General features: G+C 41.3%; 1 protein-coding gene across 4 annotated transcripts in view; it reads left to right on the top strand.

Moving 5' to 3' along the window:
• Positions 1-934: 934 nt before the first annotated feature.
• The window catches only part of FREM1 (FRAS1 related extracellular matrix 1), a 72486-nt gene continuing 60343 nt past the window's right edge, over positions 935-13077 (top strand). For all 4 annotated transcript variants that reach the window (XR_694745.2, XR_011137893.1, XM_009678830.2 and 1 more), the window contains exon 1: positions 935-1331. The gene's annotated coding sequence lies outside the window, so the exon portion shown is untranslated. The remainder of the gene's footprint in view (positions 1332-13077) is intronic.

Genomic DNA, 13077 nt, shown 5'->3' with positions numbered 1-13077 from the left:
TTGGCCCCACTTACATAGGGAACCAGGGAGTTATTAACTCTGCCTCACACTGGCCCTCTCGCTTGTACCAACGCCCCCGTGGCACTGGTATGTTGGAGGAAAAGCCTTTTGGCCCTGTACGTAAAAATGCTTTGGTGTCTCTGCTGAGACAGGAGTAAGGCATTCTGCTCTGAAAAAGGCAACTTTGCAACATAGACCCTCTGCCCTGAAAATGAGAGATAACTGTCAAGTTTACCTCTTAGGACACACCAGTGAGCCACTCCACAGTGGCAAGTATTACTTTGACTCCCACCAGCCATTCACTGCTGCAAATCTGGTGACAGAAGGCTGAGGGGTTGTATCTCGAATCCTATGAGGTATTACATGATTGATGTGATATGGCAGATACCCTTCCTATTTCCTGTAGTTCTGAATGGAAAAAATATTCTAGAAAACTCCTGGATTTTCTTTTGTTGGACCCAAGCTAGTAAGATGAGTATGTTTTAATTTGAATGCTTATTACTTCAATATGCAATAGGATTTTGAACTGCAGTCAAGTGAACATTCCAGCCTGTGAAAAGTATCACATTTATAGGCATGTAATATGCATTACCTATTAGATTGATAATTTATTTGGTTTTAATTTCCTCAGCCAAGATACCTACCTACCTGTTTATTAGTTTACACAGGACATCAGTTCAATTTGTATTTTAGCAAGGATTCTTTTTCCCTTTTTGTAGGGGAAAAGTTCTTGAGCTGAAAATATTTTAGTCAAGCTCTTTGTGAGCATTTGTGTGTGTGTGTGTGTGTGTGTGTGTGTGTGTGTGTGTGTGTGTGTGTGTGTGCGTGCGCGCGCGCGCGTGCTCACGCATGTGTTTGTGGAGGGAATAAGCAAACGGAAGTGGGGAGAAAAAAGGAACAGACCTTATTAACAGGAGCTCAGCTTTTAGTCCCAATGGACTTAACTAGCAGAAGGGGAAGGGCAGATCTGGGGCTGGCTGCCAGAGAAGCATTGCTCAGTGTAAACACTTCAAGACATCTTATAACACCCTTATCACGGGGAGCCTGAACGCTTTTGTACTCCGGGACCTCGGAAGTCAGGAGCAGCCTCGAAAGCAAAGAGTGTTTATTGGGGGTTTTCCCGTGCAAAGAAAGCTAAAACTCAGCTGACCAGAAAGACTGGAATTTCATCTCTCCCTCTCTCCCCACCCCTCCCTGCTCTCTGTCTCCCACTCATTGGATTTCTTTCTCTGCCAGCCCTTTAAACCAGAGATTACTAGGTCAGTGATGTTCGGTATTCCTTTTATTCTAGTATCATCTCGTGTTCAGCCTCCTGAAGTAACACTGCTGAAGTAAGTATCTGTTTCAAGTTTGTTGTATACCCCGAATGCTGCTGGGTTTGTAGTGATAATAGTATTTAACGTCTTAATGAGTGCTGCAACAAGGCTATTAGAGAGTAATTATTGTACTCGGTATGTATGAAAGCTGAATTCTCATTTAGAGGAAAAGAGGCACTGGGTCTTGCCTTTGGAAGTCAGATCCTTTGGAAGTTAAGGATTCCAAGTAACTGTATCCTAAGGTACAAGTTGGTATAGCTTTCTCAGCTATGCTGGATTTCTTCCATCAGCACTAATAACACTCGGTGGTTTTGTATTTTATAAGGGCTTGGAAGCATTTAGCAAGTTTTTTTGGGGGGAGGGGGTGCAAATCATCTGTTTGATGAATCGTACTAGGAGAAAGAAACGTGATACAGAGTGCTGAAAATATCACAAAAAGTTTCAAAGTTAGTAAGCCCTTCCAGTAGATATATTTTATTTAGCTGATAAAATCTGATTTTTAAATGCATATTTCAAAGTTGCAGACTTTTATTTTGCAGTAAATAAGTAAATTTTTGCAGGATCTGTGAGTGTTTTTACATTTTTGTTTGTATTCAGACAGCTAACTTGATTTGATCCTAAATACATGCCTGCTGATTTGTCATATGTACATATAAATGTTTGTGTATCTGAGTATCCACATATATACATGCACAATCTCTAAATTTCTTGCTCATTTTTCTACCTTACCTAGATTAAATTGTAAAATTTCAGCTTTTAGACATTAGCTGCTGTCACTCTGTCTTATACTGAGACATTGTAACAATTCCAGCAGATAATTGTAAAGTCTCCTGAAAAAATTATTAAAAAGGGATTTTGCAGGTTGCAGTTTTTCTAAATACAGAGTTCCACTAGTTCATTGTTTCAGCTAACGCGGGGCAGTTGGTTACTTTAGGCAAACTGCACCTCTGCTGCGGACATGCATCCAGTGCCGTCTGCAAGAGGCATGGACAATGGAAATCACCAGTTGCGTTCACAGTGACAGAACTCATTCATCTATAGGAGTTGTCCTAGCTCTTTTCTCTTGATAAAGCACATGGCCAGGTATTACTGTTGTGGCCTGCCAGTATTTTCTTTCTGCTGCTTCCCTAGGGTTTATAACGGGAAAATTTTGCATGCAACGTGACTACACGCAGACCTACAGAATAAGCTGATTTAGATCTCAATCTTATTCTGGGTACCTTTCAGTTTTCAACATTTTCTCCAGCACAGATCCCTGCTCTAAGGAGAATTAGGCAAGTGTACTGACCAGTCAACAAGTCCTTGGACAATTACCTGAATTTTTAAATTAAAGGACTTCAGTCATGCCTGTTCATTCATTACATTTATGTCCTGCAGTGTTTAAGGTGGTTTGCTGTAATAATAGCAAAGTCTATGATAAAATTAATTACAGTACAGCAAGGATAAATTTATTCATATGGGGGAAGAAATAAGGATTGACTTGATCAACCAGTCAAAGAATGAATTTGGATGGGTAAAAGCAATCTGTGTAGCAAAAAAAAGAAAGGCAAAATAGTTTGTATTAGTCAAATAACGATACATTAGAAGTGCAAGGTACTTGAATATACCTGCTGAGCAGAAAGAGGGATCAAGCAGATCATTCTTGACAAATATTTTAACCTTCCTTCTCTCAGGTTTTGAGATTCTGTGGCAGGCTAAGGTGGACACTCATTAACTTCTCGCATGCCGCACGCTCTCTGGGTTACAATTGCTGTAGCTAGGTGCTCCCTGCACAACTTCACGACTGCCACGCCTTCACAATTTGCAGCATGAGATCCTCGGGATGATCCACCCGCCTTTTATGCTGTTAGGTGAAAAACCTGAATAGACTACATTTGGGAAGCTCTTACACACTCTTTAACGAAACATGCTATTTCTGCTTCTAGTTGCTACCTTGTGAAGCCTGTGGCAACATTTCAAAGGACTCTTAATAGCTGGTTGTGCAGATAAACTGTAGCTGGATTGTGTCTGATTTTTCAGAAGAATGCAGCCTCCAGCTGTCTAAACCATTGTGTGAGTACGTGGAGCTGACAGGTTGTAGCTGCACTGTGCAATCATCTTCTACGCACAGGGATATACCTTCATCAGTGAAAATTTGTAACAAAAGGGGAACTATGCTTTTTTAGCAGATCTAGGTAATTTTGATGAGACATTGTGTGACTGGTTAACCTAACGCATACTCTTTGATCAAACAGAATTTGAAGACAACCAAAACACTACTAAGTTATAGATTTTTCTCAGAATGTCAAATTGCTTACGCTTTGTAAGGTGGGAGAATCAAACTCAGAGCAGAGTCCCCTCCTATACCCTTAGAAACTAAATTTGTGTCTGGGCTAAAGCTGTCCTGCTTCTCTTGGACAGCTATACTAAATTGGAGGGCGTTGCTCTTTGGAGGCAATCTTTTGCTTCTGGAGTAGAGAGGTAACCTTGGTAATAAACTCACACTAGCACCTAACTTTCAGATGTCTAAGGTTCAATGAGATGAGCCAAGCCACTGTGTTTGTAGGAGAATGTAAACCATACCACCTGCCAGCTGTTAAAATTTAAGGATTCAACAAATTCCTCAGTGGTGCATGTAAAGCACGTTCTAACTCTTCTTCTGTTCAGCATTGTGAGATGCATAACACGCTTTAGGGAGCTTGACCTTGTGTACAGTAGTATGCAAAATTTTTGTTTGCAAAAATCCAAAACTCTTGCCATCAGAGCAAGGCTCCTCGGTCTTCTCCTGCACACTCAGAAAACTCTCCAACAACAGATACAGAAGTTCTAAAAACATCAAATCCACATGCTCTGCTCCAAGCAGAATTTTACGTGTAAAAGGGAGTCTACCAGAAACTGAAACACTCTAGCATTTCATTGTTCTGCACTTCCACGAAGAACAGGCGTGGGTGTTGCTGCACCTAACTTGCTGCCTACATCAGCCATCACCACTATCTGATGACCAGTGACACTGCTCTGCAGAAGCGCCAGATCATGTAGCATCACGAGGTAATGAAATAAAGTCACCCCTCAGCAGCTTGTTACAGGCCCCCAGCTCTGTCTCCTGACCTTGCGCAGAAGGCTTTTCTCTCTCCTTTTCCATGGGTTTTCATACTCTCTGTCTAGGTGTTCAGAGGTGCTTTTGCTCTCTGGCAGAGCTACTCCACCATGAGAAGTGCTCACCTAGCGCCTCATGCTTGGGATCGGTCCATAGCTTGCAAAGATCTTGGAAACTGAGAAAGCTCAAAAGCCGGTAGCTTTGCATTGTCACGTCCTGAAAGCAATATTGTAATTTCTGTCTTCAGCTGCTGACATTGTGGTTCAAAGTCAAGCTAATGATTTTATCCTTCTAACACAAATATGGTGGTCACTAAGTAATCCTAGGTTTCTTGTTTATTCATTAGTTAAAATGAAATGTCTGTTCAAAGTTAAAAGGCCTTAAGGAACTTTTTTTATCCAGTACACTTTTCTCCCTTCACCTGTCCACAGCTTCCAGCCTCAGAAGTGGGGTTATCATTTCTGTTTCAGAGCCGTTCTCTGGCTGGTTTAGGCGAAGCCATTCCTCTAACCACAGGTAGTTATACTATTCCCTCTCAGCAATGCATAAAATATGCATATGCACAAAATCAAAAAGATGGCTAATCTAGTAACTGTTCTAGTCCTTTCATTTTACTGTTTTCACATTCTGTGTGCTTTCCCTCATTTATGCCTCTTAGAATAAAATATCCCCGTAAGGAAGAGTCTCCAGTATCCCTCTCTCCTTCCTAATACAGAGTAAGGAGAAAAGAAGAGAGATATTATATACACTCCTGGTCTTCACAATCATGTGATACTCAGGAAAGTACTAGCATGACATTAAGCTGCAGAACAATGACAGTGAAGAAATATAGTGGCTTATGTTAGTATTAGCACTGAAAAGTAGCCTACTCCCTCCAGGTAAAGTTATACAAAAATGCATTTTGCTACTCTTTTGCCATTTTCTTCCTTAATCACCAACCAAACAACCTATTGCTACATTTGAGGGATTGAAAGAAAATTTTAAGTGGGAATATTCAAACCTTCTAAAAGTTTAATAAATTTTGGAAATGACCAAAAGCTCTCTGCTATAGCTTTATACTCTGAAAGAGAAAAAGGCGAGTTCAGTGAGTGTACAGTACAAGGAGGATGAGGAGGGAAGGAGGAAGGGTCGTGTGGAGGGTGGTACCCTGCCACCAACATCAGTGGAAGAATCTTGCTGGAAGCTGCACTGTTTTATGGATTCTCTCAAACGCCTATCAAAAAGACATAGTTACTTCCTTTTTTCAATCTTTTCTGCATTGCACTGGGTATAAGGGGCTCTCTGTTTCATTTCAGTCTTTACGTCTGCTGGTGTATGAGTAGTCAGAGCGTGGTAGTTCCTATTTGTGTAAAGAACTTAAACATGTAAAGGGAAACTCAGAAAAAAATGAAATAAAATTATTTCATCTCTATCTTCCCAACTTCTGCTGTGAGCCAGTTTTCTGGGCTTAAAAGAGAAAAGAACAAGGACGTTTTCACTGTCTTCTTCGGCAGAAAATATTTACCAGTTCAGAAAATGTAATACAACTGTTAACATCTCAGCATCTTCATTAAAACGAAAGCTGAGATTATTTTATTTGCTTTTTAAGTTGTCAAGTTGTCTTCAGTATGCTAGATGTCTGCAAACGATGTGATCTCTGTCTCCAAATTTAAAATAGCTCTTACAATATAAATAGGTCTACTTAACACTTAAAAGGGAGCAACTCGCTGTCTTGAAGATGGTGTTTGAGGGAGGACAACAATGGATAGGTCCTTCGTGTTGTCCCAGCCAGGGACTTTGACCTGCTCTGCCTTTTTAACAGTATGCTGTGATTATCCAGGATGTGTGTTACGGTTAAAGGCCAACTTGTTAAGTATTTCTGCTGCTGATTTATTGAAAGTGTTCCCTTCAGGGTTTTTCTTGCCCTTTCTTTATTTTCTTTGCTGCAACTGTCTTAACATCCCCACCCCCTCCCTTTAGCTCTATTTTAGGAGAAAGGAGCAGGGCATGGCTCCTTAAACAGAATTCCCTCAGGCTTTTGCCATTTTTGGATATTGCAGAACGGGGTTCCTTAAGGAGTGGAAACGAAAAGGGTTCAGCAAGGGCTATTGAGGCACCTTCCGGAAAACAGTAATTCAGCCTTTCTTCCTCATTTTTCCCCCTCAGTCCCTGGCCTGAGCTCTGGATATTCTGAGCTCTTGGGAAAGGGGAACCTCTTCCACACTTAGACGTTGCATCAAGGAACAACACTTCACGTTGCGGTGCAATAGTGTTTCTAATGGTATATTTAGATCTTCTTCTTTACTATTTGTCTGCCCTAGTGTAATGTTAAACACGCTTTCAGTTTTATATGGCCCCTCAGCATATGTAGAGGGATACTCCTGCTCTCAGTCTCCACCATCTAAGACTCTAAACTTGAGTAAATTATTGCGTGGTCTATGACAGTGACAATGTCATGCCAGGAATGAATACAGAAATCAGAAATAATCACTGTAAACTGAAACTGTCATATGCAGTAATCACTCTTAAAATATCTGTAATGTGACAGAGGATAGAATAAAGAAAAATCTGTTCTTTCTGCTTCAAAATACTTTGCTGCTACACAGAGCAACAAAAGAGAAAAGCTAATAGACCTGGACATACCTCATATGCTTCATACAGTCTTACAGCTGTTTTCCCTAATAGAGACAGGTCTGTTGATTGACCATGCAATGAAACACTTGTTGTTCCTTACTTTGCTGTCAAATAATATAAAGGATTTATGTTCATAGTTTCAAAGTGAGCAAGGGAAAATGGAGAGCGACTCTTACCTATCTAGCATTCTTTCACTTAGCCAACACCTTGCTGAATATTTATTTCTATGTGTCCTATAATCTCTGTTTGTAGTGCACCATAGAGGAACGCTAAACACCAAACAGTCCGAGGGGGTGCACGTGTTAATTGCGCATTCTGAAGAAACAATCCCCGCATTTAATAGCTCAGAGTCTGTTCATTGCCCTGGGCTAAGTTTTAAGTGCTGTAATAATATCCAGAATGTAAGGCTGCCACTTGTTTTCTTTAATCCCCTCCTTAAAAAAAAAAAAAAATTCTTTCTGTTTCTTGTAAACTTTTCTTGGTATTCATTAAAACAAATCAGGCCATCTCCCAGGTCACAACAACCACCCTCCACAATCTGCTTCAAGCTTTGCAAAAGAAAAGGACAATTTTCAATGCAATTGTTCAATGAAAACTCCCATGCAGCCAGAGATTTCATCACATACAGAGAGGCTCTGAAGGTCTGATCCAATAGTATCCATTAAATCCATAGTATCCATTAAATTCCGTTGAGACTTAGCTCAGGATCTCTAGTGACTACATTTTTTAGTCAGGTATTAGATTAGAGAGCTATTGGTGCTGTTTCTGATCATATTTTTAGTGGTCTTGCAATAGCAGAAGTCTATCTACATTGCAGGGGTAAGTATTTATATCACATTAGCTCACTTCAGACTCAGAGATCTGTACTTTTGTAGCTTCTAAATAAAAAAGTGCTGAAAATCTTCCTACCGAATTGTTTATATCACTTCCTTTAAAGTGAATTCCATTCATGAAGGAGTTTTAATGGCAAAATTATTTTGGAAAAAAATATTTAAAATATAAGACCCTACTTGACATGGCTTCCAGAGGTACACAATCAAGGTTTTCTATGTGTACCTCAGTATGGATCCTGTGGAGATGTTTTCTCCACAATCTGCTGTTGGAGGGATATCTAGCTCTCAAAAACTCCCGGATGCTCTTAGGGTCCTACACAGTTCTCCAGACTCCTGAAGCCAGTGAATACTTGATGAATTTAGAAGTTTAGAAGAGTCAAAAACTCTGTGATGGTGATAACTCTAGAGCAGAGTTGGAGTTTCTTTTGAATAGCTTTTTTTTCTTTTTTTTCTTTCCTTTTTTTGACCATCTTGAAAGCCTATTGTATTCTGTGAGAATGGCTAATGTTTGTAATTAGCCATTGCACAACTTCTCCCATGCGCACCAGCAGTCCTGTGGGAACACTAATGTTCTTCTGGCTCTTGGAAGAAGACCACAAAGCACATCCGAAGTTCCCAGGCACCCTGCCTTAGTCTGTCCCCAGCCTCGTCTCTCCTGCTGTTAACTCCTCAGAGTCATACCCCGTTCCCCTTCCTCCCCACTCCTCCTTCAGATACCCCTCCTCCTCTGCACAAAGGCTCATCTGTGGGGGGTCTGCCTGCAGATGAGGAGCTTCTCAGAGCCTCCTGTGCTGAGTCACCCTCATACCGTCCCTTGAACACGTCCTCAAGGTGATATCAAGGGCCAAGAAGGGTCACCACTCTTGAACTAACCAGGGGCAGACTCCTTTTCCAGGCTCCCAAATCTTGGAATCAGCTTGGCCAGGCTATCCATAATTATAGGAAAGGAGCGCTCTTTCTCTGCCACCTCATTCCTCATTTCTTATGCCATCATGGTCTTATAGTGGATGTCTCATGGGATTTATTAGACTGTCTACAAGATGCAATGCTGTGCTGTGTACGATAACGTGTGGTAATTCATTTGGGTTGTAGGATCAGAACGCTCGCGTCATTTCAGCTTATAATCATAGCAGAACTGAGGATGGAGTTGGCATCTGCAGGTGACTGGTTCCAACACTTGCGCAAAGCGCATCTGACTTCTAGGTTAGGTCCAACTTCAGAGATAGATCAGCTGCTCAGGCCAGGTTAAAAGGTCGGGACGTTTTAACTCTCTGCAAGGATGGAGACTCCACAGCCTCTCTGGGCAATCTGTTACACTGACCAGCTCAAAGCTGATTTTTTTTCTAATATCTAATATGAGTTTCCCCTGCTGAAGCTTTTGTCTGTAGCTTCTTGTGCCTTCACTGTGCACCTCCAGCTGCTCCACACTCTTCTGTTAGGCAGCTGAAGACAGCTGTAAGATTGCCCCTCAGCCCTCTCTTCTTCAGGCTGAAGTAGTCCTGCTCTCTCAGCCTCTCTTGGTACATCATGTGCTCCAGCCCCTGATCATTATTAATCCTGCTGAGGGATAATAATTAACATGTGATATCACACTGAAATGACATGACTACTCTGCTTCCAGGTCCTAAGCTGGTAACTCTCTGTGAACTGGGTAGGCATTCAGCTCAGCTAGCTCTAGTTCAGGTGTTTGCCTTATAGAGAGACCCTTAGAAAAGCAGTGAGGATGGAGCTTAGTCTAAAAACACTGCACTGACCATCGTAATATGTTGTTCATAGACATCATTACTCCACCAAGCCACGAAGTACATTTGAACCGTTGTCGGGCATCTGGATTCAAACAATGTCAGCCATTTGCTCGTTATGGGTAGAATAGTTGCCACGTCAAGGAGCAGCAGGGATAAATCAGGCTCAGCTGTTATATTAAGGGCACAGCAGTAGGGAAGCTGTAAGGAAGTCAGAGGCAGACACAGGCTATGGCAGGAGTCTATCAGCAGTGGCTGTAGAGTGGTTAGAGAGCAAAGCAGTCACTGTAAGTGCCTTCAGGACACATACACACAGCTTTGGGGAGGCAATGGTCTTATTTATGCAGAGGAGGGAAGCTTAGTCTCAGGGCTGTTCTTCCACTGCCAATCTTTTCATTTTAATGCCATTATGCACTGAAAGGATCCCTTGCCATTTCATTAAGCAGTCACCAGACAACTGATTGAAAAAGTGAGGTAACACTTCTGAGGAACTTCACTCAGCCGCATAAGGAGATAGCCCTACAGCTGGCAAGTAGGAGCCAACTGCAGGAACATATGGAGCAAACATATGTGGACAGTGATACAAGAGTAGTGCCTGCAGGCAAAAGCAAAACCATACGAGAAGTGACACCAGGGGACCAATTCTGTAGCAGACAAGGGCTCACACATGCACCATGAGAAATAGGCAAGATGTTTCTGGCTTCTTTTGAAGCCTCTCTGCTCTTAGCATTTGACACGGGGTAAAAAAAGACAGTAAAAAAAAATTACCTGTGCTGAGGTTTATACCTGCACCCTCTCCTGGAGTTTATAGGGCAGGAACCAGAATTTAGATCAATTTGAGCTTCATCAAAGTCAAGGCACGGCCAACGTGTCTGCATGAATGAGACTGTGAAAGCATCAGTCCTGAGAGAAACAGCTGGCTCTCCCTTTTTAATAAGCACATACGGAAGGTATGAAGAGAACAACGCATTTCTTGAACCGTGCCATTTCTAAACTGGTGGTTAGGCTGTCTCTAACTGACTATGGTTTTTTTTTTTTTTTTTTTTTTGGTAATAGCTGTTCAGGTAGGAGTGGGGAAAGTCAAAACTGCCCAGGCTTGGGCGTTACCAGATCTCATAAGGCAGATAGTGCTCTGTGAATAAAGACGTTTTCATTGTGAATCAATGCCCCAAACTGATGGTGTGGAGCACCGAGTTACTGGAACGGTCATGAGCTGCAAACCACCAGGTCTATGCCTCAGAGTTATTCACTATTACTATCACTGGTGCTTTGCCAGTCAAAGTCTACAATTTATAATCGTATTCTTCCTACCTGAGTTTCTCTGAGGACTCACCTCAGTCCACCCTGTGCCTGGAGTTTCCTGCTGGCCAGTGATCTTGGGAAGCCTGAGGTCAGAGGAAATGTTAGGCACAGAGCCTTCTTGAGACACAGGCCAGGGAGTTATTTCATTTCTCTTAACCCCAGCCTCAGTTTGCTAGTGTTAGGAAGAGGGTACAGCTGTAGGGAAAGTTGTCACTCTTAACATCTTCACATGCTTTGCAGCTGATACGCCAAGAAAATAAAGGTTATATCTGACAAATGCTAGCAATCCTTGCACTATGATGTGGTACATGCCAGAGCCAGATGTTCAGTTAAAATGATGCAGTTGCAGCAAACTATGCTTTTTTATTTGGAGGTTGATGTCTAACCCTTTTTCTGTCCTCTTTCCAAATTGTCTGATAGGGTATTGCAGACTGTGTTTCAGAGCTGTGAACTTTAGGAAGTGGAATGCTGTTTCAGATGTGTTTATTTTGATGAGATGCCATGTATATGCCCATCCCACTAAAAAGAAACAAAAATTAGCATGCACTTTGGACAGAGTTACATATTTAGGTTTTAGTAAAAGCTGTACATATAACTAAACTTTTCTAAATAAGGTGAGATATTGATTTTTTTTTCTGGAATATGTTAAAAAATTTTCAATCACAAATTTCTTTCTGCCCCTGGGGGTAGAATTATACATTTTTCTCTTACCTGGATTTTGCTCAGACTGATTTTGAACAGACTGCATAATTTTAGATCAAAACGGAAAGATTTTCAGCTAAATAGTTTGAAAACCAGAGTTAAGATTTGGGGCCTGGATTACAAAGTAAACATACATCTAAGTTAAAACACTTATTAGTCCCAATTCTTTACTCTTGAATCTAGGCTGAAGCGAGAGGATCTGTTTTCTTTTACTTTAGGAAGTGGACAATTTTTAACAAATTTTTAACTGATTTTGGCTGTTCAGTGACATATGAAACTGAGCTGATATGTACATACAACTGCAGGCAACTAAGAAGGTCAGTCTGCAGGAAACAGTTGAGTGAACACATGCTAGTTGACAGTAATGAAGGAAATTAAGAGTTATATGGATTTGGTTTTTTATTCTGTTTCAGGAAAGCTCATTGCTGGTGATAAGGTTGTGATTAATTTAAAGAGACTGTAAATAAGCAGCAAGGGCACTAAATTTTTTGAAGAAACTGAAGGAAAGTTGAAGCTTTACTAGCTTGAAATTGCTTAGAAGCTCATCAGATTTAAGTAAACTAGCATCATTCTCTAATCTCTGGGTCGCAAGGACTTTGATAGCACTTATTTAATATCAGAAGAACTATGTTTTTCTTAACAAGTTTATCAACACGAAAGATGAAGATTAACTGTAACTACCAGCATGACAGATCTTGTGTAATTTTTATTTTTCATATTATCTTTTATTGCTTATTTCCACTGCATTATCTGAATTTGTTTCAGGTTAATTACTGTAGTATCTATTTTTTTTTTGAAAAAAAGAATTACAGCTTTGCAGTGCAATATTATACGTTTCTATGTTGGCATCCAGGGCTAGTTAATCACTACTGCAGGAAGAGCAGAGGGGCCTTGGCAGAGTCTTTTAAACGAAAGGTTGAAATCTTTTCACTACATTCAATGACAAAGCAAAAATAGATTTAACAGAATGCCAGCTATTCTTTTACCCTACTTTCAAATATATTGAATCCAGAGAAATGTTCATAGCTGCATTTTGCATACTTGGATACCATTTAATTAATCTGCTGCTTGGAACAGTATCACTACGGTGTTCCAGCAGTAAGAATGGGCAGTGACAGAAGATCCCACATAGCCCCCAGAGTTCAGCATGTGTTGATACATACTTTGAAGTTCAACAAAGGCAAGTGCAGGGTCCTGCCCTTGTGGCCAAGAAGGCCAAGGGGATCCTGGGGTGCATTAGGCAGAGTGTGGCCAGCAGGTCGAGGGAAGTGATCCTGCCCCTCTCCTCAGCCCTGGTGAGGCCACATTTGGAGTCCTGTGTCCAGTGCTGGGCTCCCCAGTACAAGAGAGACATGGAGCTACTGAAGAGAGTCCAGCGGAGGGCTACGAAGATGATGAGGGGACTGGAGCATCTCTCCTCTGAAGAAAGGCTGAGGGAGCTGGGCCTGTTCAGCCTGGAGAAGAGAAGACTGAGAGGGGATCTCATCAACGTG

This window comes from Struthio camelus, chromosome Z (genome assembly GCF_040807025.1).
Source record: "Struthio camelus isolate bStrCam1 chromosome Z, bStrCam1.hap1, whole genome shotgun sequence".
In the NCBI taxonomy this organism is placed as follows: domain Eukaryota; kingdom Metazoa; phylum Chordata; class Aves; order Struthioniformes; family Struthionidae; genus Struthio; species Struthio camelus.
Note: the sequence above shows the minus strand (reverse complement) of the source record. Positions and strands in the feature narration are given on the sequence as shown.